The sequence below is a fragment of the Falco naumanni genome, chromosome 7 (genome assembly GCF_017639655.2).
Source record: "Falco naumanni isolate bFalNau1 chromosome 7, bFalNau1.pat, whole genome shotgun sequence".
Classification (NCBI taxonomy): Eukaryota; Metazoa; Chordata; class Aves; order Falconiformes; family Falconidae; genus Falco; species Falco naumanni.
In genome coordinates this window covers 12,053,738-12,078,301 of record NC_054060.1, presented here as the reverse complement: position 1 = coordinate 12,078,301, position 24,564 = coordinate 12,053,738, and the positions used below count along the sequence as shown (strand labels likewise).

The 24,564-nt window shown below is 58.3% G+C and overlaps 1 long non-coding RNA gene across 1 annotated transcript in view; it reads right to left on the bottom strand.

Annotated features, from left to right (window-relative positions):
- Nucleotides 1-15,225: 15,225 nt before the first annotated feature.
- The window catches only part of LOC121091872, a 40,867-nt gene continuing 31,528 nt past the window's right edge, over nucleotides 15,226-24,564 (bottom strand). Inside the window, exon 4 of the long non-coding RNA XR_005829064.1 lies at nucleotides 15,226-15,868. This is a non-coding gene — a long non-coding RNA (uncharacterized LOC121091872). The remainder of the gene's footprint in view (nucleotides 15,869-24,564) is intronic.

Below are 24,564 nucleotides of genomic sequence, written 5' to 3'. Positions count from 1 at the left end.
ACAGATAAATTATTCAGCAGGAAAAGTGTTTCCCCCATTCTGGGATTTTTCTGGTAACATCTTACTGGTAATTTCTGTTGGTCCCTGCCCAGCCCTACTGGTTTTATAAAATGCTCTGGAATAATACTGGGAATAGCAGTGTGTGGGAAGGAGGAGGAAGGTTTTAACTGCATGGGGTCTTCCATCTCCAGCTCTGTTTCTATGGATATCTGAATGGAGTTTATATTTATCCCTCCTGTTTGAGCCATGTGTGCAACTTAGGAGGAGGAGGAGAAGGAGGAGGAGGAGGAGGCAGAGGAGGAGGAGGCCATGAGCAGAGCTGTTCCACTGCTGGCTCTGCTGAGCCCTGACCCCTTTGGGTCAGCAGCGAGAGCATCACCCCGACAGGCAACATCATCTTGGTCCTTTCTCCCAAGCTAAAATGTCACTGGAAGAGGGGGAAACTGCAGAAATACTTGGGCTAGAACTTAATGCATCGGCAAGCACCATGTCCAGCAGGGAAGTGGCCCTCTCTGTGACCCCCAGTCACCGGCCAGGGATGTCAGAGCAGGAGCATCACTCCCCATCACCAGTACCTGGCCCCTGCTCCCCAGTCCCTCCTACAGCTGCCCTATAAATGGCCAAATTTCCTGGGAGCAAGGGATTTTCCATCTGTCATGTTGTCCTTTGCTGTCAGGAGTCAGCACGGCCCCAGCACCAGGAGGAGTGTGCCAGGGCACCGGAGCAGGTAGGAGTGGGAAGGCAAGTGCGTGACTGGGCCTGGCCTCAGCACACCAGCTCCCAGAGCATTACCATGATGGCTCCATCATTAATTGATCAATCACAGGATGACAGTTAATTAAGTAGAAAATAAAGCTACTCTGCCCAGCCTGGCATTAGTAGGCAGCGGCGTTAAGGTTTCTGGAGTACAAGGGGGGAAATTAAAAAACAAAGGCACAGCTGGAGGAATAACCCCATTGCCAGTGGCCGGGGGTGGCAGCCTGGTACAATGGTCCCCAGGCGGGGATGTGCCGGCAGCCCCTGCACAGCAGCGAAGGCCGGTTCCTGGCTGCTTCTCCTCTTCCTGAGAAGCCGGATCCCACCCACCACCCTCCAGGCATAAGCCCCGTTATCTACGTATCCCTTTCCCTGCCAGCTCCAGCACTGCTGCCTCGGCATCAGCCACGGGACCCTCACCAGCCCCTGGAACCCAAAGGGGCTTTTCCTTTCAATCCCTTTTTCCCATCTCCCGGTCCTGCCCCGAGGGCTAACCCACAACCAGGGTGGGGAAAGACAGAAAGCCAGAAAGAAAGCATCCTTCTGTCCCTCACCTTCTGTGCCCAGGATTGTCTTGATATGAAAAATTATGGGTTTTGTTAAAAACTATTACTAATGAGGCATCTTTCCTGCCCTTAATTGTTGCCAAGGAGATGACCCCAGCCAGCCATCTTTAATTAACTTAGACTAGATCTCCTGAAATGAGTTCCTCGGGTAAATTGCTCACCACGGCTTTCAGGCACGGAGCCGTGTTTGCCAAGCCCACCTGCCCTCGCGCGCCGCCACAGCCACTGGCAGAGGTGATGGCACGGGCTGGCGTCCCCCCCCCCCACCTCCCCTTGCCACTGCCAGGCCAGGTAACCCCAAAGCCAACGGGTAGAAACACAAAGCAATATGGGGATGGGGATGAAGGAGCAATTGATGCCTGACCGCAGGGAATGGGACGAATGCAGATTTCTCCGTAAAATGGGAGTTCACCTTGGCTGCTGGCTTCTCCCTGGACCAGAGCATCGCGGTGGCCGTGCAACCGGCTGCACAGCGGCTGGCACCTCTCCAAGCAAAAATCACATTTCCTGCCTGACAGATAACACCGGACAAGAGAATGCCAGGACAATTCCTGAAAATGCCATAATTGTTTTAATCTGATGGCAGATAAAAGATAATGATGCTAACAATATTTAAACGTAATTATAGTTTCCTGCGGCTGTTGGGCTCTCTGAATCCTCTCCACTCAAGCGGCTTTGTTTACGAGCAGCTTCAATAAGGCAGGGCCTGTTTTTCCTTTTCTATTGCCTTCACACCTGCACCTCCATTGAGGCGGGGGGGGGTGGACGCATGCCAAGGGGCTGGGTCTCCTCAGGGACCGGCACTGGCCAGCTCTGTAGCCTGTCTGGGCTCTCCTGCCCTTTTGGCCCACCAACACCCATCCTCTGCCTCCTGGGATGGGATGCTTTCCTTGGGAAAAGGACTGGGATGATGTTGCTTGGACTGCGGCAACACCAAAAGAGTGGGGATCTGTTGGGGGGGAGTTTTAGGGACAGGTGGTAGGAGTAAATCCCCCGCTTTGGAGTGGGGTTAGGATATATGGTGGCCAGTTTATACTGGTTACCTGTGTCAGAGCTGTGACTCCCCCTGTAGCCCCCAAATCCCTGCTCCCCTCCAAGGGGAACTCCCCACCACCAATATAAAACAACAAAGCAGGACAAAGGGGTTTTTCAGGAATGGTTTGCTGATGGCAAACAAAAAGCACCAGAGGTGGATGATGTCTGGGGGCTTGGCATCTGCAGGAGAAGAAAATGGAGGAAGAAAATGGGGCGAATCCCCTACATTGGATACTGCTACCACAATCTTATAGAAATCCCCACAAAAGTAGCTTTCTTTCCGGGGAGCTGGATGCGCTGACAGCCCGGGTAGCAGTAGGAGAGGTTGCGAAACAGCTCGATCGAGTGCACAGAAACAAGTAGTGAGAAAAGACAGGATTTTGGGCAAGGCTTTTAGAAGAACTTAAATATGAAATGGCTATTTCAGTAGCTGGAGTTTAGCCTCCTGTGTGAATCGGTCTTTGTAAATAGGAATGGAGGATAGCCAACTTCCCCAAAAGGGCTCTACGGGGGGTCCGGAAAATCACAACGTCCTGAGTTTAATGGGGAAAACAGATAGAAATGGTAACAAAGAATGGAGAGAAACAGCAATAAACCTGATTGTTTGGTAAATAAGGCCGAGCCTGTTGCCGAGAAGTGAAGTTTGAAAAGCAGCTGGGGAATGAATAACCGGTTAAAAGTTAGGAGACAAAGTGGCGTAACAAACCAGGAGGGTTCCCAGCACGGAGGGGTCAGTGCCGGAGCCCCGCAGCAGGCGGGAGCGCGGGCCTTCGGAAGTGCCCAGGAGGAGGCAGGAAACAATGACAGGACAATATTCACTGCTGCTCCAACATCATAAAATCTGGCACAGGGGTCTGGGAGGGTCTCTCTGTGCTGATGAACTTGGCCTTCAAATGAAGGAGGGATTTGGTGTGGAGCACAGAGAAAACAAGTCCATTGCCTACATGGCAATGAAACAGCTACTTCCAGCAAGGAGGAGTGCTCCAAGGCATGGATGTGACTTTGAAAGGATCGGCTCGGTCACTGGCAGGGGGCAAGAGGCACATGGCATGTCATGGTAGACCAGAGGAGAGGGCAGGGATGGGTGAGGGAGTGCTCATCCCGTGCCACACTGGTTCCTGCCTCACCAGGGGGATCTTACGGAGACACAGAGGGAAAGGACGAGGAGGTGGGCTGGAGATGTGCAATAGCTGCCATCTGAGGAGGGATTAAATAGAAAAGGACTCCAGCCTGCAGAAAGAGAAGACTAAGGAGAAGAGAGAGGACTGTGAAAGCATAAATGGCAAGGAGGAGGTGAATGGGCACTTACTGCTCACTGCTTGTCTCTGCAGACAAGGCAGAGGGCATCGGAGCTGCCAGCTGAGTGCCCAGCACAGGGAGCTCCTTTGGCACTCACCTGGGGGGCTGCAGGGACCAAATGCTGGGGATGGGGCAGGGGGAAGTAACTGGGAAATCAAAAGCAGAGAGGTGCCCAGATGCTGGAAGGGCTGGGAGCTGGCTGAGGGCTCTGCAGGATGCTGGGCAAGAGTGGGCAAGAGAGTGCACACATGCCCTCCGCACACCCCGCCACTGTCCTGTGCCCTGTCCTAGTGTGGGACACCTCTGGGGAAGGGGTGGTTCATCCCCAGAGCTGCCATGGGTTCGGGGGTGATCTGGGGTCCTCTGCTCGTCCTCTGGGCATCGCTGACCCCCAGTGCCAAGGATGCACCTGGGGAGGGGACGTCTTTCCTAAGGCCGGACCTTCTCCCTCCCAAAATGCAGCTCCAGGTTTCCCGGCAGCTCGCCCCGACCCCGCCGAGAAGGGGTCTCACGAGTTACCCTGTGTCTCCGGGGAAATTCACGCGAGACGTGCTGGGACAGCTCTTTCCACAACACACATCACAATGGTGCTTGCCCACCCTGCTCGCCCATGCAGGACCGAGTCACCGGGGGGCGGGGGGGTTGTTACCGGCGAAGCTTGGCCCCTGCCCTCCCCAGCCCCGCAGCACACAGCCCCAGCGAGCAGCCCGCGGCGGTGGCCACGCGTGGCCGACGGGACGCGTCTCCACGGGCTCGGCGCAGCCCCGACGGGGCGCGTTGACATCTGTAACCAACACGCCGGCTCCGGCGAAGGCAGGGCTGCCCGGCCAGGCGGAAAATTAACACTGACATTGAGTTTAATTAAACAAAACAACCAGGCTGCGAGCTGGAGCGGGGACGTGGCGGCAGCTGGAGGAGCCGGGCTGGGCGCGGTTTGGGAGCGACACCCGCCGCCGCCCCGCCGGGACGAGCCCTCTGCGGCCGCCCGCAGCCCCGCCGGGGCCCGGAGGCCGAGGCCGGCGCGGGGGGGCCGGTTTCCCCGCGGACCCTGCCGTCCAGGGCCGGGAAACGCCATTTTCCTACCCCGTTTTACCCGTCTCTTTACAAAAAAACGCGCGAGGCGCAGCTCGGCGACGGAGGCCCACGCGTGTCCCTGCCCCGGCGTGGAGCGGCGGGGGTGCCCGGCGGGCTGTGGCGCGGGGAGGCGGAGAAGGGCGCTCCGGGGGGCGGATTTCGTTGAAGAGGGTTTGGGGAGATGCTGCTCCGGCGAGCCTGGGCGCCGGGATGGACCGGCTCACACCCGCCCCGGGACCGGTCCTGGCGCCGCTTCCCCCGACCCCGGCCGCGGGTAGAAGAGGTGGGAAGGGGCTGATCCAGGCGGGGAGAGCCGGGCAGCGCATCTCCCGGCCAGTTGCTCCCCGCCGGGCACCAGTAACACCAGTAGCACCGGTGGCGTTGGCGCTGCCCGGGAAGCGGAGCGGAGGGAAGCCCTGCCCGCCGGAGCTGCGGTTTGACGCCGCACCGCACGGGAACCGCTGGGCTCCGGGATCCCGCGGGCGAGGCACAGCCGCCCCGCCCGCCCCGCTCGCCGCTCTCACCGCAATTCCTCCGCGGAGGAGCTGAAGATACCGGGCAGCCCGTGCAAGTCGAGGCGGGGGGCATCCTCCTCCAGCCCCGGGGCAGCCAGCGCTGCTCCCCGGCATTTAGGGCCGGGCGGTTGCCGCTGTTTCTGTCTGCCCCCCTCAGCCCTCTGCCACCCCCACCACCCCCCAGGAAGACCCCTCCACCATCAAGAACCCCCCTTTTTCCGTCCAGCCTGCTGCGCCCCGGTCCTGGCGGCGAGGGGTGATCCCTCTGCCGCCAGACTCAACCTCCTCCTCCTCCTCCCTGTCCATAGCTTTGGGGCTTTTAGTCTGGTCATTTTTATTTTATTTTATTTCATTTTTTTGAGGGGGGGGGCGTGAAATGTCGGCTTTGAAGGATATTTGTAATAACATAACCAGCAAAATGAATGTCATATTTTTGCTCCAATGAATTGGATTTCCTGAAATACTGTCTCCGTAATGATGCCTTTAGGCTCCTCTGGATTAGATAACTCTCCAACCACATCAAGAAGGCTAATTATCCCAAAGCCACTTTCCCTGCGTTTCCACATCTATTTTATGTACCTATGTATGGCTATGTATATATACACGGTATTCTCCCGAAATACCAGGGGCTGCTGCTCTGCAGGGCCGGGCAGCGGGAGGGGAAGGCAGGGCTGCGGCCTCCCGCGCCCATCACCGTGGTGCCCTCCCCGCCCTGGCAGGCAGAGCCGCGCGCGGGGGAGCCCCGTCGAGCAGCCGTGACGCCATGAGCCCGACTCCTCTGCCAGCCAATCCGCAAGGCCCAGCCGCATCCCGTCAGCCCGCGCTGACCAATGAGGGTGGAGTGGCGCGGCGCTGGCGGGATCCCCTCGACGGCTCGAGGCGCACATGGGGCAGAACGGGACCACCACCACCACCCCCCGCGTCCCACCGGGCATCCCGCGGCCGCATCACTGGCGTGGGAGGGGTGACACCCCTGGGGCAGGGAGGGGTGGGGGGGTGGGGGCAGAGCCAGGCGCCGGGGCACCCGGGAGGGTTGGGTCAGGCTATCCCCGAGGTCACACGTGGGGGTGTGGGAGGGGGCAAGTCCCTCACAGGGGGGTAGAGGGGCACGGAGCAGAGCCCAGACAAGACACGAGGTTTTGGCTCGACCCCACCGAAACCCCAGCGCCCCGGGGACCAGGGGTGTGTGGGTAGTGTCACCCCTGCACACGTGTGGGCGGAGCCGCGGTGGCCCACGCGTGAGTGCCCCCCCCCATCCCCACACTCCACCCTGCGCGGCTTTCTGTCCCGGCTCTTTGCTTGGGCCGGGGAGTTTGTACTTCGGGATTATTCATCTCCTGCAAGTTTTTTGTTAGGCGGCCCTGAAAGGCCTCAAAGGCTGGGAACACCATTCTAATTACGGGGAAGCACAGCTTATTTAGGAGATAAAAAGAGACTTGTAGTCTCATAACAGCTTCTTATATCCGTCAAATAAGGATCTCTAATGACGGGGTGAGAGCCAGTGAATGCCTAAAACAAACTAAAAAAAAAGGAGCGAAAATAAAGCAGCCAGGGGCTTAAGATATATTAAATTACCCTGATTAGGAATTTAGGCCGTGGCTCGAGTCTGCTGGAGAGGCTGGCAAGGAGGGGGGGGACGGAAAGTGCTGCTATTCATTTCTGGGGAGAGGGGTCAGTAGGTCGGAGGAGTTCACAGGGCCTGGCTCTATTCTTATGCTAACAGAGAATACAAGCGCTGGCCTGGAAAATAGAAATGAATTTGCAATAATCCGAGCCCCTCTGTTTGCAAGGCGAGCGGCTCTATAGCTAATTGCAGCCCGGCCTCCCCCGCCTCATTGCGGACAGTTGTAACGATGCATGGGAGATTAGAGCCCGAGGGGTTGCGGGGGGGGAGAGGTGGATTTAAGCTGTCTCCCCCCCCCTCCTTTTCCCTCTGCCCGACGGTGAAATATTCCGGGGCAGGCGCTGGTGTTTGGGCTGGCTCTGCTCGCAGGGAGCGGGGCCAGCCAACTTCTTGAACTTCCCCGGAGCCGCGCAGGGGAGCGGGCGGCCAGGCAGCGCGGTGTGCCGGGGGGGCAAGGGGGGGCCGGCTCTGCGCTGCTCCGGGGCCGGCGGGGGGGGAGGGGGGAAGGCAGCGAAGGTCCCGGAGATGGGGGGACCCCCATTGAGCTGCCGGTGACAAGCAGTAAATCGGGGAAGAATAGCGCATGGAAACGCGCCGTCGGGGCCGCTCGCCGGCCCTACAGCTGCCGCCCCGTCTCGCCGCCATCCGAGCCACCGGCTCCCTGGCGAGATGCCCGGCTCCCGCTCCGCACCCCGACGGCTCCCGCCCCGCACTCTGAGAGTCCCTCTCCGCACCCGAGGGGTCCCTCCCCGCACCCTGAGGGCTCCCGCTCCGCACCCCGAGTGGTCCCGCCGCCTCCCGCCCCGTCGGCGGCTCGGCGGGCTCGGCGGCCGCGGTCGGTTTCAGGACCCTGGACAGGGGCGGGGCTGCCGTCGGGGCGCGGCTCTGCCGGGTCCCCGCGCGTCCCCCGGCCACGTCCCGCCGCGCCGGGGAGGGGTGCGCTCCCCCCGCGGGCGGGCCCGATCCTGGGCCCTCTGCCTTTTCCTTACGCTACCGGGCTGGGATCAAGCCCCGCAGGGGCCGCTGAACCCCGGGGCCGTGCTGTGAGCAAGGGCCACGATTTGGCAGCGCGTCGGAGCCCACCTCAACTCAAACGCACTCGCCTGTGCGCGGAAACCGGGTACAGGGGACGAAAATGGAGCCGAAGGGCCTTTTTAATGAATGTTGAGCGGCTCGGCCAGCCTCCGCCGCCCTCGCCGGCATGCAGGGCTGCTCCCGGTGCTGGGGACGGTGCGGACGCGCCGCCGTGTCTCGACGGCGAAACGGGGTGGTAAAGCCCCGGGGTCGCCCTGCCCGGTCCCAGCGACAAAGAGCCGGCCCTGCTGCCAGAAATACAGCCCCCTTTCGTTAACCGCCGCTTCCCGCTCCTCCGCCCCGCTGGTGGCTGGCTCCAAAGTTGGAGGCATTGATGCTCCGGGTGAGGGTCGCGCCTGGGGACGGCGGCACAAGGTAGTACCAGCCCTGGACCCAGAGATCAGGACCGGCTCCGCAGAGCGGGGCTGGATCCTGCGCCCCGTATCACCCTTGCAGTAATTCTGCCGAGCGCTGCAAACTTTGCCCTGCAGCCCAGGGCTGTCCCCGTCCCCCGATCCCACCGGCCGACCGGAGGAACCGGGCACAGGGGATTGGAGAGCAGGTCCAGGGACTGGTACGGGCCGGGGCCGGGGCTGCCGGGGCCGCCTCGGTGGCCTCAGGTCTCAAGGTTTCCATCAATCGCTTTTTCCGACTCTCTGAATTTTCCCACTCAAGACTGAAAATAAAAGGGTGATTCCCCTAAGTGGCACGCGCCGGACAGATTCATCCCCGCTCAGCATTGTTCGTGCCACGGTGCTTCTCCCGGAGCCTTCACCTAACACTTTTGTCGTTTTAAAAGGCAGAACCTCCGGATTTTATCCAGCGGGCTGTTCTGAAGCACTGCCTAAATTTAAGAAAATTATATTTCAGGTACACCAAAAAAAAAAAGCCCCCCCCCCCCAAACCAACAACCCAAAACCCAACAAACAAAAAAACCCCAAAACCACGCACATAAAAAATCCACAACAAAACAACGGTGTTTCTAATTTCCAATTGTATACTGAGTCGCTGAGAAAAGAGGCGGCATTATTTGTAATGATCATCTGTTAACTGGATTTGGGAGGAATTTTCAGCAGCAAAAAATCATTACGGGGCTGCTCTGTGAATTTTCACTCTCCCGAGGAAATACGGGGAAAAGATATACACGAGCTTTAAAAAATTGTTTTGGAAAACAAATTCGCTGGCGCTTTTCTCTCCCCTGCAGTGGGACACGGAGATGAGCCGGCAGGATTTTATTTCTCAACGCCCACCCGAGTTTGGGTTTCCCCCTCCACAAAATAACGCCCGGTCCGGCCCCGGCGCCCCCTCCCCGCCCTGTCCTTCCCGACCAGAAATAAACAGCCGAGGCGGAAGAAAAGCGGGTGGGATTTTTTGCTAGAGGAAAAATCGGCCTTATTTGCAAGAAAAAAAATATCGTGTTTATTTGCAAGAATAAAAAGTGTGTTTCTTTGCAAGAATAAAAATCGTGTTTATTTGCAAGACTAAAAAGCCGGTTTCTTTGCGAGAGCGGGGACCTGCTGCTTTGGGAGGTGTCGGACGGAGGGTCGTGTCGCGGCTCGGGCGGGCGCAGGGAAGAGGGGGTGATTCCCCCGCCGAGACCCCCTGGACGGGGCCGGGGTCCGCGCCCCAGCAGGTTCCCCCGGGCTGCGGAGCGGTCGTTGCGAGAGGCGCGGGGAGCCCGCACCCCGCACCCGGGGCTGCCCGGGCGCTTCCCCCCCCTCCCCCCGTCTCACCGCAGCCGTGCGGGGATTTTGGGGGAAAGAAAGTGCCCGCGGAGTGCTCGCCACGACCACCCGAGGACGGTGGATTTCCCCCTGGATGCTTTTTCCTCGCCCCGCGGCCCGTTGCAGGCTGCTTCGCCTTTCTCGCAGGGACGGGAGAGCTGTTCCCCCTTCAACGAAAACCCGGGGGGGCGATGGCAGGGCCCCCTGCGGTCCCCCCCTCACCGGACGGCGGGCGGCGCGGAGGGGAAGCCCGGCCGGGGGGGGGTCCCCCCGCCTGAGCTGCGAGCGGGGGGCGGCGGCCTTCCCCGCACCCCTCGGCCGTGGGTGCCGTGCTCAGCCCACGGCGGGCTGCACCCCACGGGTGTCCGGGGAGCAGGAACAGCCGCTGTGCGCTCACACACCCGCTCGGGGACACACACGCGTGTGGGAGGACACACACACCCCATACACCACACCCCACCCCGGTCGGATAGCCGCCGGGGTGGCACACCCACCCGAGTGGGTACGCGCGTATGGTGGGGGGGATGCGACACGCGCGTGCGGACACGCATGGCTCGGCACAGGCAGAGGTCGATGACACGCCCGTGTCCGTGTGTGGACATACACACGGGCCGTCTTGCAGACCTAGCCCCGCAGGCTGCACCCCTGCCGCCCCCCCCAGCTCCGGGAAGCGCGAGGACCCCCCAGCCCGGGCCGTGCTCCCCCCTGCACCTCCCTTCCCCAAATCCACCAGCTTTGTCGCTCCTTTTCCCCAATCCACCCACCCCACGCAATTAAAGGTGGCGGCGAAGCGGGGCTGCAAGAGGCGTCGGCTGAACGGTATAAGGACCCCCCCGCCCGCTCCCTTCCCCTGCACAAGGTGAAAGAATATACAGAAATAGGTGAAAACACAGAAATAGCCCCAAGAAAGCGCTGCCCGAGGTTTGGCTTTATTTGTTTCCTGCGTGTCCTTGTGCCCTGCAGCCCCGGGCCAGGTTGGAGGAGCCGGGTACCTGGTGGGGCAGCCCCGGTGGCGGCTCCGCGGGCGGGGGGGTGCAGGGGGGGTGATGAGGGTCCCACTGCCCGCGGCGGGGGGCCCGGCGAGCCGCAGGTGCTGCTGGCGGGAGACACCAGCAATGGCTGTTTGGGTGTTGGATTAAAGCACGCTGCAGTGCGCACACAGGCGGCCCCTCCCCCCCCCAATCTGCCTGTATGCTAATGACATGCAAAGAGACTCATTTGCATGTTTATCTCTGTCAATGGGCAAGCGTGGCGGGCGAGGTAATACGTTTCCCACCGTGGCATGGAGGCCTCCCTCCGCCCCGCGCCCCTCACCGCCCCACCGGGCCGGGGAGGGCAGGGCGCACCCCCGGCCCCACCGCCCAGCCCTGGCACGACGGCAGGCACTGCCACAAAATGGCTGCCGGGGGGGGCCCTGCGAGCCGCCCGAGCGCCCACCTCTGCCCCCCAGCAGCCCCCGGCCCATCCGCGCCCCCTCCCCGCAAACCCAGCGCCGGATTTTGTCCCGAAGCAGCCAATCGGGGGCGCGGCACCCTTCCCCCCTCCCTCCCTCCTTCTCCCCCTCCATCCCGTCTTCTCCCCCTCCATCCTTCCTTCTCTCATCGCCATCCCTCTCTATCGCACCTCTAGCCCTCCTTTTCTACCCTTCATTCCTCCTTTTCCACCCTCCATTTCTCCTTATCTACCCTTTATCCATCCCTCCTTCTCCCTCTCCACCCCTCCGTTCTTCCTTCCCCTCTTCCATGCCTCCACCCCCTGCTCCAACTCTCCTTCTCCCCGTCCATCCCTTTTTCACCTCCATCCCTCCTTCTCCCCCTCCATCCCGCCTTCCCCACGCCCAGAGCCAGATCCTCGCTGTTTCCACGACGAGGGTATTTCTGATTTCCCACCGCCCGAAGGAAAAGTCTCTTCCCTCCTTCCGAGGGGCTCCGACGCTGGCCCGGGTGCTGAGACCCAGGCCACTCGCGACAGCTGTGGGTCCGCCAGCACCACGCGTGGCCCCCGGTGGGCGCCGAGCCGCGGGTGGGCACCCTGGAGGGGCTCGGCCCTCGGTTCCTTTGCTGAGGGGGGCGAGGGGTGTCCACGGGCACAAGTGGAGAGAAGCAGCCGTGTGTACAGTCACGCGTGAGGGCCCACGGTTGGGGCGGACCGTGGAGGCATCGGCACGACTGTGGTGTTTTAAAATAGCCACCAACAAAAAAAAAAAGAAAAAAAAAAGAAAAGAAAATTAAAACCAGCGCAGCCTTTCCCACTGCCCCGAGGTGCGCCCACACCGCTATTTTCAAACACGCCCGCTGGAGCGCAGGGCTCTGTTTTGGGGAGCCGAGGGGGGTGTCCCCGCCGCCTGAGCGGGGATGCGGCGTCGCCACAGCACGGCACGGCACGGCACGGCACGGCACGGCACGGCACGGCACGGAGCACCACCCCTGCACGGGGCGTGGGGGCCGGCGGGGAGCCCTGGGGCCGGTGCACGGCTGTAATGCAGTACAGCGTGCTATACTCTCCATACTATATATCTCTCTATATAAAGGACGTATATTATATGTTACGCTGTAACTTATGATGCCGCGTTATAGCACACGACGCTGCGTGACGCGCGGGTGTGACAGCTCGGGACCCGAGGCACGGCCCCCCGCGCTGCCCCCGGCCCGCCCCGCCCCGCGGCACCGGCCAAGGGCGCCCCTCCCTGCGCCGTGCTTGGGGACGGGTTTCGGGGGAGCCCCTCCTGCCTCCCCACACGGCATCCCACCCCTTCCCGTCCCCTCTCAGCTTCTTGTCCCCCCTCCTCCCAAATCTTGCTCCCTTCCCCAGTGAAGGTGTGTTCGCTCCCTCAGTCCCTTATCTCTATTTTTACGGAGGGGGGCGGGGGTATTCCCCCTCCTTTCACCCGAAATTGTCTTAGAAAAAAATAAAAACATCCGAAAACCCAAATCTGCCTGTCTGTGCCCGAGGCCTCAGCGCAGACGCGGCCCTCTGGACCCGCCCTGCACCGACCAGTTTATCCCAGCCACAGATACTGGGAGAGGATTTACTTGGGGCATCAGTCAGCCCCCCGGGCACCCTATGGCCTCCCCTGCCCCATGTATCGCACCTATGGAGACGGAGGTGTGCCCCCCCGCAGAGATGCTGCCGCCGCCCACCCCCCCGGCGGGGAAGTTTGTCCCCGAAGCCCCATGCCCGCCCCGCCCCCCTCCCCCGGCAGCGGGCCCGGGAGTGTCGGTGCTCGGGAGCCCCGGGGGTGCCGGCCCGACGGGGTCCCCCCCAGGCCCTCGGCCCACTCCCGGGTGGGTGTTCCCCTCCCGAGGGGGGCGGAGAGAGGCAGGCCGGGGCAGAGGCAGGTTCGGGAAGGCCCCCTCCCCTGGCTGTCCGGCTGCCCCCGCCAGGCAGCGTGTCCCCCGCACCCCGGCCCGGGGCGGAGGGGGTGGGGTCCGCACCCCGGGGGGAGGCCGGCTCGGGGCTCCGCATCAGGATGCCCGAGGCTGGGCTGGTTTTGCGGGAGGATGCGGGACCTCCTGCAGAGACACCCCCTCATCACCCCCCAAAACCTGCCGTGCCATCGCGCCCCGCGGCAGAGGCAGCGCCCCGAAAGCAAATGGGGGAGTGTGTTCCCTTACCTGAGCGCTGGCCCGGGGGAGCCCCGGAGACGGGGGGTGCTGGATCCGGCTCGTTTTCTCCCGCCGTGTCCCGCAGCAGAAACTTCCTCCGGCCGGGGCCGGTGCGGGGGAGCCGGGCTGCGCCGGGGGGACCCCGCGGCCGGGAGAGCTGCACACCCCGGGCCGTGTTTATATGTAGAAAGAAGGGTAATTTGAGTGCTTATACCAAGAACCGGGGTTGTTAAGTTTGCAGGCAGGCAGCTAAACGGTGCCAAGTGCGGGCAGGGAGGGGGGGGTGCGGGGGGGAGGCTGGGGGTGTGTAAGAAATAAAGAGCAATTGTCAGAAGCGAACAAAAGGCGGAGGATGGAAAGGAGCTGGGAATCCCGGGGCAGAGCCCCTCGGCGTGGACTTGAACTTGGGCTTTGACACCGTCTGCCAGGCGGAGAGCGGCCCCGGGCCGGGCGAGCCGGGCTGCGGGGGGCGGGGGGGGGGTGTCGGGGTTGGGGGTGTGGGGAGGTGCGTGACAACAGCCTCGGTGGCGGAAGTGGGGGCATCACCCCCCCGAACACCCACCTTTGCGGGGGGTGGCACTTTGCTTCAGGATGCGAGTGATCTGGGGAATAACCCAGACGGGCTGAGACCCGACGGGCTCAGCGCACCTCCCGGGGCGGAGAGGGGGCGGCGGCGGGGGGACCCCGTCGGGGCTGGCCGGGGCCAGACGGTCGGGGGGGCTGCCCGGTTCTCACAGTCTGCGCCCGAGCCTGGATTCTCTGCACGTCCCGGCCGGTCCCCCCTTTGCTACTATTCAGCACTTAATTGAACATTAATGGCAGCTGGGGATGAGGTCACTGGAGCCGGCTTTTCTCACACATTTTTCATGCAAATCCGCTAAACTCTAAACAAATTTGAATAAAACCCCCTTTGTGCGGGCCCTCCATGGTGTTTTTCCACGGGCTGCTCTGCCTGTCTCCGCACACTTCATCCGGGGAGGGGGGAGCGGCGGGGAGATGAGGGGGTGTGGGGGGGTCCCCGCCTGGGCCTGGAGCACCAGGCAGAGCCGTGTGTAACACCCTGAGTCTGTCTCCTCTGCGGGGCTCCCAAACACAGACACACACACACACCCCCGCCAGGATCCACACTGCACAAGATCCACTGTGCCATCATCTCCCTCTGCACCACCCCCGCATAGCACTGGTCCCCCCAGTAATATCCATTAGCAACACCAGTTCCCCCTGTAACTCCTTGATAGCACCAGTCCGCCCCCAGTAGCATCAGTCCTCCTGCAAGTAACACCAATCCCCCCCACAGCAGTACCAACCCCCAAGTAGCACCAGCCCCCCAGCAACCCAAATCCCCCACTGCCTCTCCGTAAGGTGGTTTTTGGGTGCTTGCGGCTGCACAGGATAATGGCATGCAGAGCCCCCCACCCCCCTGCTCCACGCCTCCACAGCCCCCGCGCAGCCCCTGTTAGCATCCCTGTGCGCCCGGCCCCCTGCCCAGCCTTGAACTTGGCCATGCCGGGCTGCGCTCCTTCTGCCTGCCTGGGCTCGCACAATGCCGGCCTTGACCCATTGTTTGCTTTTTTCGGATTTCAGCTGGGAAAGCGGCCACCTCGCGCAGCCTGCCCCGAGCACGCCAGGAGCTGGGCACAATGGGGAACCCTGCTCTGCAGGCAGAAGGGCTCCAAATCATTTGAGAGACATATTCATTATATTCTTTCACGGGGGTCTGTTTGCATTGGGTTTAGCAGTTACTTCCCAGACGGGGTTCAAACCAAATAAAGATCATTTAGCGGCAAGGGATTCGCTTGGGCTTTCAGGGAAATGTGCCTGATGCAGGGCATGGTGCAGCCCAGCCGCTTGGCTCTCGGCTGCTCCCGCTTCCCTGTCGATTTGCTTGCATTTATTTTCTGCTCATTGCCTCCTCCATCCCAAAACTGCACCAAATCACACGGCTCACTTTTGCAAAAGGGAGAGTTTATTTCCAACAGTGCATGGGGTGGGGGGGATTTTAATGGGAGAGAATTACAGCCAGTAATGTTTCTCTTACAGGAACAGAGAGGGTGCAATAAAACAGCAGCCGGGCTGCTGGGCCTGGACAGACTCACGGTCCTCTGGGCCCTGAGCACAGCACTGTCAGGATGGCTGTGCTCCCGCAGCGCTGCACACCAGGGGGTGAAAAGCAGCAAGGGCCAAGTTCTGCTCCATGAGCAAAGCCCAGTATGAAAAGCTCCCTCCAACCATCACGCACCCAGTATTTTGGCAGGTGAGAGAGTGGCTCACTCGTATCTCTCTGCCTGAGCGCAGTGGTCATGCTCTGGGGTGTTTAGGGCACTGAAGACAACATACAGGAGTGATGTGGGATGATCCCTGGCTCCCCGTGTTGCCCTGGCTCCCTCCCCACGACTGGACCGGCGTGATTCGAAGTGATGCAGAAACCCTCTGTGTCCATAAGCCAAAGCTGCCTCTTCTCTGGGGCCATCGGAGAAGCAGGTCAGGGCCCTCCTGGAGAAACCCAGAGACAACAGACGGCAAGTCTGGGCAGGTGGCAGCCAACTGCAAGAAGGAGCTCACAGGATTGAAAAGTCCCTTCTCCACTTGCTGGGATCTAGAAAAGAAAGGAAAAAAATAGAGTGGTTATGATTTCTGGCAGGGAAACGGTCCAGCAGTGCTCGGCTGAGAACAGACAAACTTGGCTCAGTGATGAAGCGAAACTCCAACCCTCTTTCCCTCCTCACCGCACATTTGCCATGGCTCCAGGCTGCCTTAACCCCTTCCCAATGCGGAAAACTGTGGTCCCCGAGATGCCAAGTTCTCCCCGCACCCGCCTCATTCCTCTACCTCTGCCTGCCCTGCACACTGCCAGCCAGGGGAGGGCTTGCCGCTTTTCCTTCTTCCCTAGGCTTTGGGGCATGGGATTACTCTGCATGTCAGAGCCACTAAAGGCACAGCGCTCTGATGTTTTAATCTTCATGTTAACTTTCCCTGCCCTCGGCACCCTTGCCTGGCTGGAGAAAGTGATACCAAGCCACCAAGCTGGAGCCAAAGCTGTGATGCTCAGTGCAAGTCCCCTTCTCAGCTGTCCTCACACCTCCCAGGGTTTGCCCCACACATCTTGCACCTTGTAGCAGGTTCTCCCCACTTTTTCCTATTTTTTTTCTCTACTTCCTTTCCACTTTACCCACAGTGAGTATGGATCCTATGGATCCCCTAGCACAGCCCCTAGTCCCATCCCTCTGCCATCCTCCTTTTGCTTTGCCTATAAACTGTTATGCTGGAAGGAGTGCAGACTAATACAACTAGTTTTTGAATACACTTGGATCCAGAGTGAAAAAGGAACCATCAGCTGGCTAATTTATTCCTTTTATTGCACCAAATTGTAATTTTATAAAATATTGCAAATTTTATAAAATATTTGCAAGCCCATTTTAAGAGATAAATCTTCTGTGTGGCTCTCTAATGAGCCGCCCTGGGAGTAGCTGGCATGTGATCTGCTGTAGGTCGCACCACGACGTTCCTGGGCTGCGACTGGATGAACCACCGTAACTCTTTGAACTGTGCAAATACTCTACACTCTGGGGTCCAGGCTGCAATTTTCATGGGTATTTTTTCTCTCTCTTAAAAATAGATCTTCTGTAACCCCTTTATTGCAATATTCATAAAACACTTGATGGAAATCCAAGGAAAATCCCTTCCCTTTCGCAACTTTGAAGCAAGACTAAAGCTTCAGAGAGGCAGAAGCCAACCCCACCCCATGTGCATGGGTTTGGAGAAGCACCTGGAGACTCTCTGGAGAATTAGGGTGCTGACAGGACAGACCTCATGCTGGCCTATGTGTAGGGACACCCAGGCTGCAAGAAGCCAAGGTGCAGCACTGCTTTATCCTGTGTGGCATTAGGAGTCACCCCCAATGCCCCAAGTCTGGCAAGGATGTTCAGGTCAGGGCAGATGAGATCTGAATGGTGGCGGGTGCTTTCACAAGTCCAGGAGAGGAGGAGGTGGCTGAACCCTTGTGCTCACCAGGGAAAAACCCTTGCATGGCAAAGACCCCTGCCCTGGGCAGTGACAGCCCCTGCCCTCTGCCTGAGCAGGCTGAGCTTGCTGAGATCTACAGAGAAGCTCATCTGTGGTACAGAGAGATAGGATGTTTGTTGGTACGAGACATCAACCCACCCTGGAAATTATGCCCTGCCTGCCTGGTGGGTTTGCACCTTCTGATGCTTAGTAACTGGCGGCAGGAGGGGCTGGACTGACCCAACTGATTTGACATAAGCTTCAGGAAAGCCCAAACCTCCTGCACACACTTTCTCTGCAGGCAAAGCTCAGCCCAGCATTGAGGGTTTTTGCAAAAATAGTGCTCCACCAGGACTCGACTCCAGCCCAGCACTGCCTTCCCTCCCCAATGCCCTGTGCAGGGAAAGCGTCCCGCAAAGTAGCATGTGGATTCATTATCCCTCTCTTTTTTTAAAAAAGAGTGCATAAATAACTGCAAATGCAGCTCAGCCTCTGCCCCAGCACTTTGTCCTGTGCCTCCCTGTGTCCTTACAAAGCCAGTGCTGAGGTTTATATGCTGACAAATTTCTCTGCCACAGCAATTCTGGGCAGTGGGAAGGGCAAAAAAAATCCTCAAATAATGGCAAATGGATGCAGGACGCTCTGCCTAATCAGATTCCTATCCCCTATTGAGGCTGGGAAGGAGGGACCCCACTCCTCCCCTGCCCTCAGCCCAGCCTCCGCTTCACCGGCTCACACGGAGAAACTTTCTGGACAATTTAATCTCGCCAGGGTGTTACTTAGAAAAACCTTTTTCACTGTCAATTTTTTTCCCCCTCCCTTCCTCCTCCCCCCCCCTTTTTTTTTCTTCCCTCCAAGCCTTGATCGAATTTTGCAAGCCCCTGATATCTTTCTTTTTTGTAAGGATGCACGCTGCTTATGCAAATACCAGCCTTTCATACCGCCTCCCTGGCTCAAGCCCTCCAACTTGAATGTGACCAAAAGCTGTGCTCTCCCCTGCTAACTCCTTAGCACAATTACACCTCCATTCTGCTCCAGGGGCCCGGGGAGGGGGGAGAAAAAATAATTTTAAACTAATAACACGTGCTGTTTGCTTTGGATAATTACAAGGGAGCTTCGGTTTCTAAGAGCTCTGAAATATTCTGTTTGGTGGGGCGGGAGGGAAGCCCCGTGTTACACCTACGCTGCGAGTTTTATCTCCTGGTGGAGATGCTCGCATGGCCTCTCGAGGCTCCCTCCATCTCATGCTCATCCTGTGCACCTGGGCAAGCATTTACATTTCCTATGGAGGAACTTCTTGGTGCTTTGGGCTATGGGAGAGAGGAGAAGGCGGCTGACATTTCTCTTATCTCAAGTTACAATTTCCTGCAAGCATCAAGATAATAAAACATCGGTGATGGGCAAGATGAGCGAAATGAATGTGTCGGCTGGCTCTCCCGCAGCAGCACGGGGAGGACCAGGGAGAAAGGACACCCGGGGGATGAGGCTGCTCCGCCGGCTCTCGTTTGCATCATGGCCCTGCCGTTATTGTCCTCCTGCCTTGTCTGCTGGGGAAGTTTATGTGGAGGGCTTTTGCTGGGGCGAGGAGGAGGAGGAGGAGGGGAGTTTTCCCCAAAAGCACCCAGGAATCTGTCAAAAGAGGGACAGAAAAGAGAAGAAGAAGAAGAACGGAGACAGAGAGTGGGAACGTCAAGGACCCCTGACTAATGAATAGCAAGTTTGCCCTTGAACCTCCCTGGGCTTTGCCATTCCCAGGCTCCAAACAAGGGCTGATGCATGCTTGGGCCCAGCTGCAGGGGGACCGGGCTATGGTTCATCTCAGACACTTTGACAGCCCAGGCCTTTTCCCTGCATAGCTCAGACTCGCCTAACTACTCCCCTGGCAACAGCTCAGTGCAGGAACCTGCGCTGAGGCCCTGCCTGCTGCATACAGAAGTATGAGGAGGAGGGGAGCCGCTGGGAGAAATTAGCTGGAGACCAGCTTAACCCATCAAATGCTGGGCAGGCGCTGCCAGCCCCGGCACCCTTCACTCCAGCCCTGGCTTGGCTGGCTGGGTGCTCACTGGCCAGTGTCTGTGGTGGAGCAGGAGAGGGGCAGTGGTGGGTTAGACATGCCGAGTCGCTGTGTATTGCAAACCTGCTGCTTCCCCAAGCCCCAGCACCTTGGACCTGGTGGGGCCAAAGGTCCTCGTGGTGTCAGGGATGTAGGAGGGAACCGAAATAGTCGGCTGGAAAAGACCACTGGACAGTGAGCAGGAGGGTATCCCTCTCTGCCAGCTGAAACGAGGGCTCGGTCCAAACTAGAGTGGTCGAAACTTGCCCCGCCACTCTTTCTGCATTGCAGATCAAAGGCAGGGGACGAGCTGGCCTTAGGGGTCTGCGCTGAATGGCTGGAGAGAACAGGCGCGGGCACCCGGCGGCTCAAAAGCGCGACCCAGAAACGTTCCCACATCCAGCCCCATATAAATCAAGGGGGGAAAAGGGGGGGCTCCATCCCAGCCTCTGTTTTTACAGAGCATCTTTCATGTGAAGCCCCTGAGAGAGAGGGCTTTGCCGAGCTTGTTAAGGACGGCTCCTGCGCCAGGCAGAGAGGGGGACGCACCATATGGAGAGAAGAAAAAGAAAAGGGGACACTGAAAATGGAAAATTATGCAAAGCAGGAGGAGAGGCGCTGGGGGAAAGGGGGGAGGGAGGCAGCGAGATGGTGGGGGATGGGGAGAAGGAAGGCTGGGAAGGGAGCCCTGACTTGGGGAACACCAGTGAACTGGCACGGGTGCAGCAGGAGGGACAGAATTTTCCTGTGACCGGGTGCAGAACAGCCCTTGGCACCCTTGGGTGCTGTCACCGGAGGGCAACTTTCCAGCCTGGCTTTTCCCCAGGCAGGTCTAGGCTGTGCCAGGGTGATGTCTGGCTAGACCACGGTAGGTATACCCTGTTTCTGGAGCTGTGCCATGGTGGGAGATGCAGCAAAATGGGGCCCGCGCTGACCTACTTCAGAGGTGTCCTCAGGACCTCTGTTACTATGGCAATGAGGTTGCAAGCAAACATTATGGGGTTTTTGGTCAAGGATTTTGCTTTTAATCAACCAGAGAAACTGGACTCATGTACTAAGGTGTCAGGGGCCTTGCAAGAAACAGCCCTGAACAGCAGCAATGATAGCAAGGGTCTCAATCACCTCTGGGTCTCAGCTGCCCACACAGTGATGGTGGACACTGCAGGTCAGGTGAGTTAAGGAGAATCCAAACGCAGCTGGCAGAGCTCTTCCCTTCCGCTCGGTCTCCAGAGGGACCCCTTGGTCCCTGAAGGGTCCTGGTTCTGCAGGACAGGCTGCAGCACTGGCGTGGCTCAAGGATGCTGTGCAGACACAGGAGGAAGAATGAACTTTCCAGTCTCTTGCATGTGTTACTGCCCAGCTTGTGCTCAAACCCCAGCATCTGGCCTAATGTGCTGTTTATAGAGAAATGACTCGGCTCTTCCCAACCCCACTGTGGAGCTCCTTCTCTCTCTCCTGGAAATCTTGGTCACATCTCACCTTCTGAGCTCAGCTCACCTTTGGGAAACCACCCGCCCTGGCACCATGACAGCTCCTCCATCCTAAAGGCACCTTGCGACTGTGACTTGTGAGACTCGGTGCTGGTTCCCTGTCCATGGGCCAGAACCACCTTGCACATCCTCACTGGGTGCCATCCCCCTTCTCCAGCCCATCCTTCACTCCAGCATGAAAAACCACCCACTTGGTCCTCCAAAAACCCCTGAGCTTGGTGCTCGTTGCTCTGTGGCTCCTGCTTAGTCCCCTCTATCCCATTCCCATCTCCCCACTTGATGGCTTTTGTTCAGAGCAGCCGGTGCTTTTCCCTCACTCTCAGCATCACCCAACACTTAGGAACACAAACTGCTCCTGGCTGCCACCTTTCCTTCTTCTTGGCCCTGGCACAGCCTTTGAACTCACACCTTTTTCTAACATGCTGCTCCCTTTTTTAGCTCCTTCTCCTGTGTGTTGCAACAGGAAACCTTTCCTTGCTGCATCTCAGATGGATCTCTCCATTAATTCCTTCTACCATGCTTCCCTCCATCTACCATCAGTAAATTTACCATCAGCCCTCGCAGTCACCCCATGCCCCCAAGCCCACGTTTCGGTCAGATCCACATGGGGTGAGTGCACAGAGACGGGCTGGTGTGTGGGCAGCGTGGGACTGTGCCTGCAGAGACGGGCACGCTTGTCCCAGTGTACACGTGTTCCTGCCTGCACATGCCAACACCTACATGTTCCTGCCCACGTTCCCGCTGCCGGATCCAAGGCTGTGGGATCCTGAGGGGAGCTCTTGTTCTCCCCTGGAGCATGGGCGTTATCTCCACAACATGGCTGTAGGCTGGGATTTGGGCTGTTTGGTCTTACAGTCACTAGATGAAAAAGACGCTGTGTCCATCTTCTAGTTTCTTCAAGAGCCATGCCCTGAAGTAAGGCTACATGTGCTGGCCAGATCCTCAGCAAAGCCCTGAAATAAGCCGTAGGCACTGAAGAGTATTCATCTCTTCATACAAAAAGAAACAGCAAAAAATAAAGTTCACGGGGGTACAAGGAAAACAGAACTTCCACCCACAGAGCAGCTGTGTAGGGCTCTGGGGGAGTGTAGGCAACGTGGGAGATGTTTCAGAGCTTGCTCTCAAGATGATGCATTTGCAACTGCTTCCCTTCTGCAACTAGTGGAGGTAAACTGAGCTACCTGCCCTGCAGACACATGTTTTAATCTGTGTATCTTTGAGCACAGGTACATGTCCCGTGGTGCTTTAAGGCTGGCTAGGCACCGTGGCAGAATGATGCAAAAATTAGATGTGCCTTCATGGGAGAAGAAGAGGGATGTTTCTTTCCCTTGGCATTCTAATGCAGGCAAGCAACTGCCCCTCCATTAACAAACCCAGGTGAAGGGGTTGTTTGGTGTTCTCACTGCATATTTTTAGCTGCTAAAAATGGGTGGTGGGGCATGTAGGAGGAGCGTATGGGATTCAGGGTATCCTTTGAATCAGGCTGGCCTCAGCTGCCACGATGGGATCTGAACCATTTCCAAGAAGGATACAGCAAGAACAGCAAGTCCTGCCCAAGTGACGGTCCAAAGCGTTGGCACTTTGTCCTGATTCAACCTCGCCCCAGATTCTCGCCCCTGGTGTGCATCCAGGTTTCTTTCTCCTTGACCCATCTCCATCAAAAGAAGCGCTGTTACAAGTCTCTGCTCTGAGTTTCTAGTCTACAAATAGAAGCAGTGCCTGCTCCAGAGCTGAACATTTCCACTAAACCCTGTTTTGTTGCCTGTCCTGGTGAAAGAAACCTTCAGGGACCATGCCCTTTGCATGAGATGTTAAATATTTCAGCCTCCAGCAATATAAGACAGTGATAGGATATTAAACTATACAATTGCTCTATGTCCCTGTCTTCCCACCCCGGCTGCAGAGATGCCCAACAAGGGCCCATCTCTAGCAAATATTCCTCCGGATGGGGACGGGGAGCTGCTTTGAGCGCTGGGGCATGATGTCTTTATCGGGCAGCAAAGCTGGCTCTGCCATCTCGCCTAGGGAAGCTGTGCCACGGGAGCTGCTAAAGCAGCATTTCATTTCCAAACAGGGCCCCAGAGACCTCTTGTGTGAGGGGCTCAACAGAGCAAGCCGGGGGAGCGCAGAACAAGAAGACATGACCCCAGGCTAAAAATAAGCCAGACCCCAGGCTTGTTGGACTTTATTGCTCTACACCAGGGTTCAGGCTGGCCTATTCTCCTTGGATCAGTGCATCCCTCCTATGCCACCACCGATGGGGAAACGGCAAATTGGGAATTTTTCACCTCCCTCTTCCCCCTGTTTCCCTCCCTTAACTCCTTTTCCGCATCATAAGCAAAGTCCTAATAAAGCTCCTATCCCCACTGCCAGCCCTGCACCATGCTCCCAGCAGAAAAGAGATGCAAAGCCACGCTTGGAATCTGATTCCCCGGCTTTAAACGCTGCTCTGCCAGCAAAGTGCGACTTGAAAGCTCCCCTGTCACAGTTACAAAGCTCCGAACAGCCCTTCCTCGGATAATCACGCTTATCTCCAGATTAAGAAAGAGAGACCTGCAGCTGAGGCTGGTCACATGGGCTGGGATGTGGGCAAATCTCTTTTAAACAATCCCCATATAGCTGTGACCTCCACCGCAGCCCAAATACACCGTCCCTCGGTCCCACTCGAAAACCAGCTCTGGAGACATGACAGAGCATGTGAGGAGACAGCGCTAGAGAAAGGGGGGCAGGAGGGAAAGTGACGGGGGGAGGAGTGAGAAAGCAATGGAGAAGAGGAGGATGAGGAAGATGGAAGAAGAAATAAGTAAAGGGAGGATGTGGGAGAGGAATAGGATGTGGTGGAGACATAGGAAGAGTGTGTGGATGGAGGGGGAGGATGATGAAGGACAGGAAGGTCTCTGCTACTCTTCCTGCTGGGGATTAGTTGTCCCTGCACTGTCCTCAGTTTAACTCTTCCCGCTCTGTTCCCGGCTGGCAGCCTAGCCCGATTACGTGACTCCAGCTGTGCCAAGCAGCCTTGGCAGGGCGAGCGTGTTACCTACTTTGCTGCCACGGATTCATTAAGAGGCTTTGCTTGTGTGGGAATAGTCATCCCAATGGGGAAAGAAAAAAAAAACAACCTTCTGCAGATCAACCTGGCAAGAAGCTCTGACAAAGCGGTTTCCATGGCCATACCCAGAGCTTGGGAGCAGAATTAAGGAGGCAGGGATGCGCAAACAGGAGAGGAGAGAGATCAACTGGAAGGGGTCCCCAACAAGGCCCCTGCTCAGGGACGAGGCACTGGCCAGGGAGGGAATTGCCAGCCTTTTGCAGGATGCTGGTGCGTGGCTCTCCTTTGTGATCAAAGGCCACCTTACATCTGGGTTAGGCATGGATAACACGTTCACCCTATGAGCAAATGAAAGGTTCAAGCAACGACAGAGTGACTCTTTCCAACGGCAGGTTCCTCTCTTACATCCATGTGGAATTAACACAATTACTTTGCAGTGCAGGAGCCCAGACAACTCTGAAATGGGCACAGATGCAGAGCACTGGGGCTGGACCTCTCCGAGGATACCCACGATCTGCTAGCACCGACTCAGGGTTTCCAGACGTGGGGCTCAGCCACCGTCTGCAGCTTGCCAGGAGGGACCGCAGTGCTGCCTCCCTGGCTGCTCATTATTCACCCTGTGCAATTAGGCACTGCTAAGTCACACAAAATTGCCTTTGTTCTCCAACTGGATGACTTGCGTTTCACAGGAGTCCCTT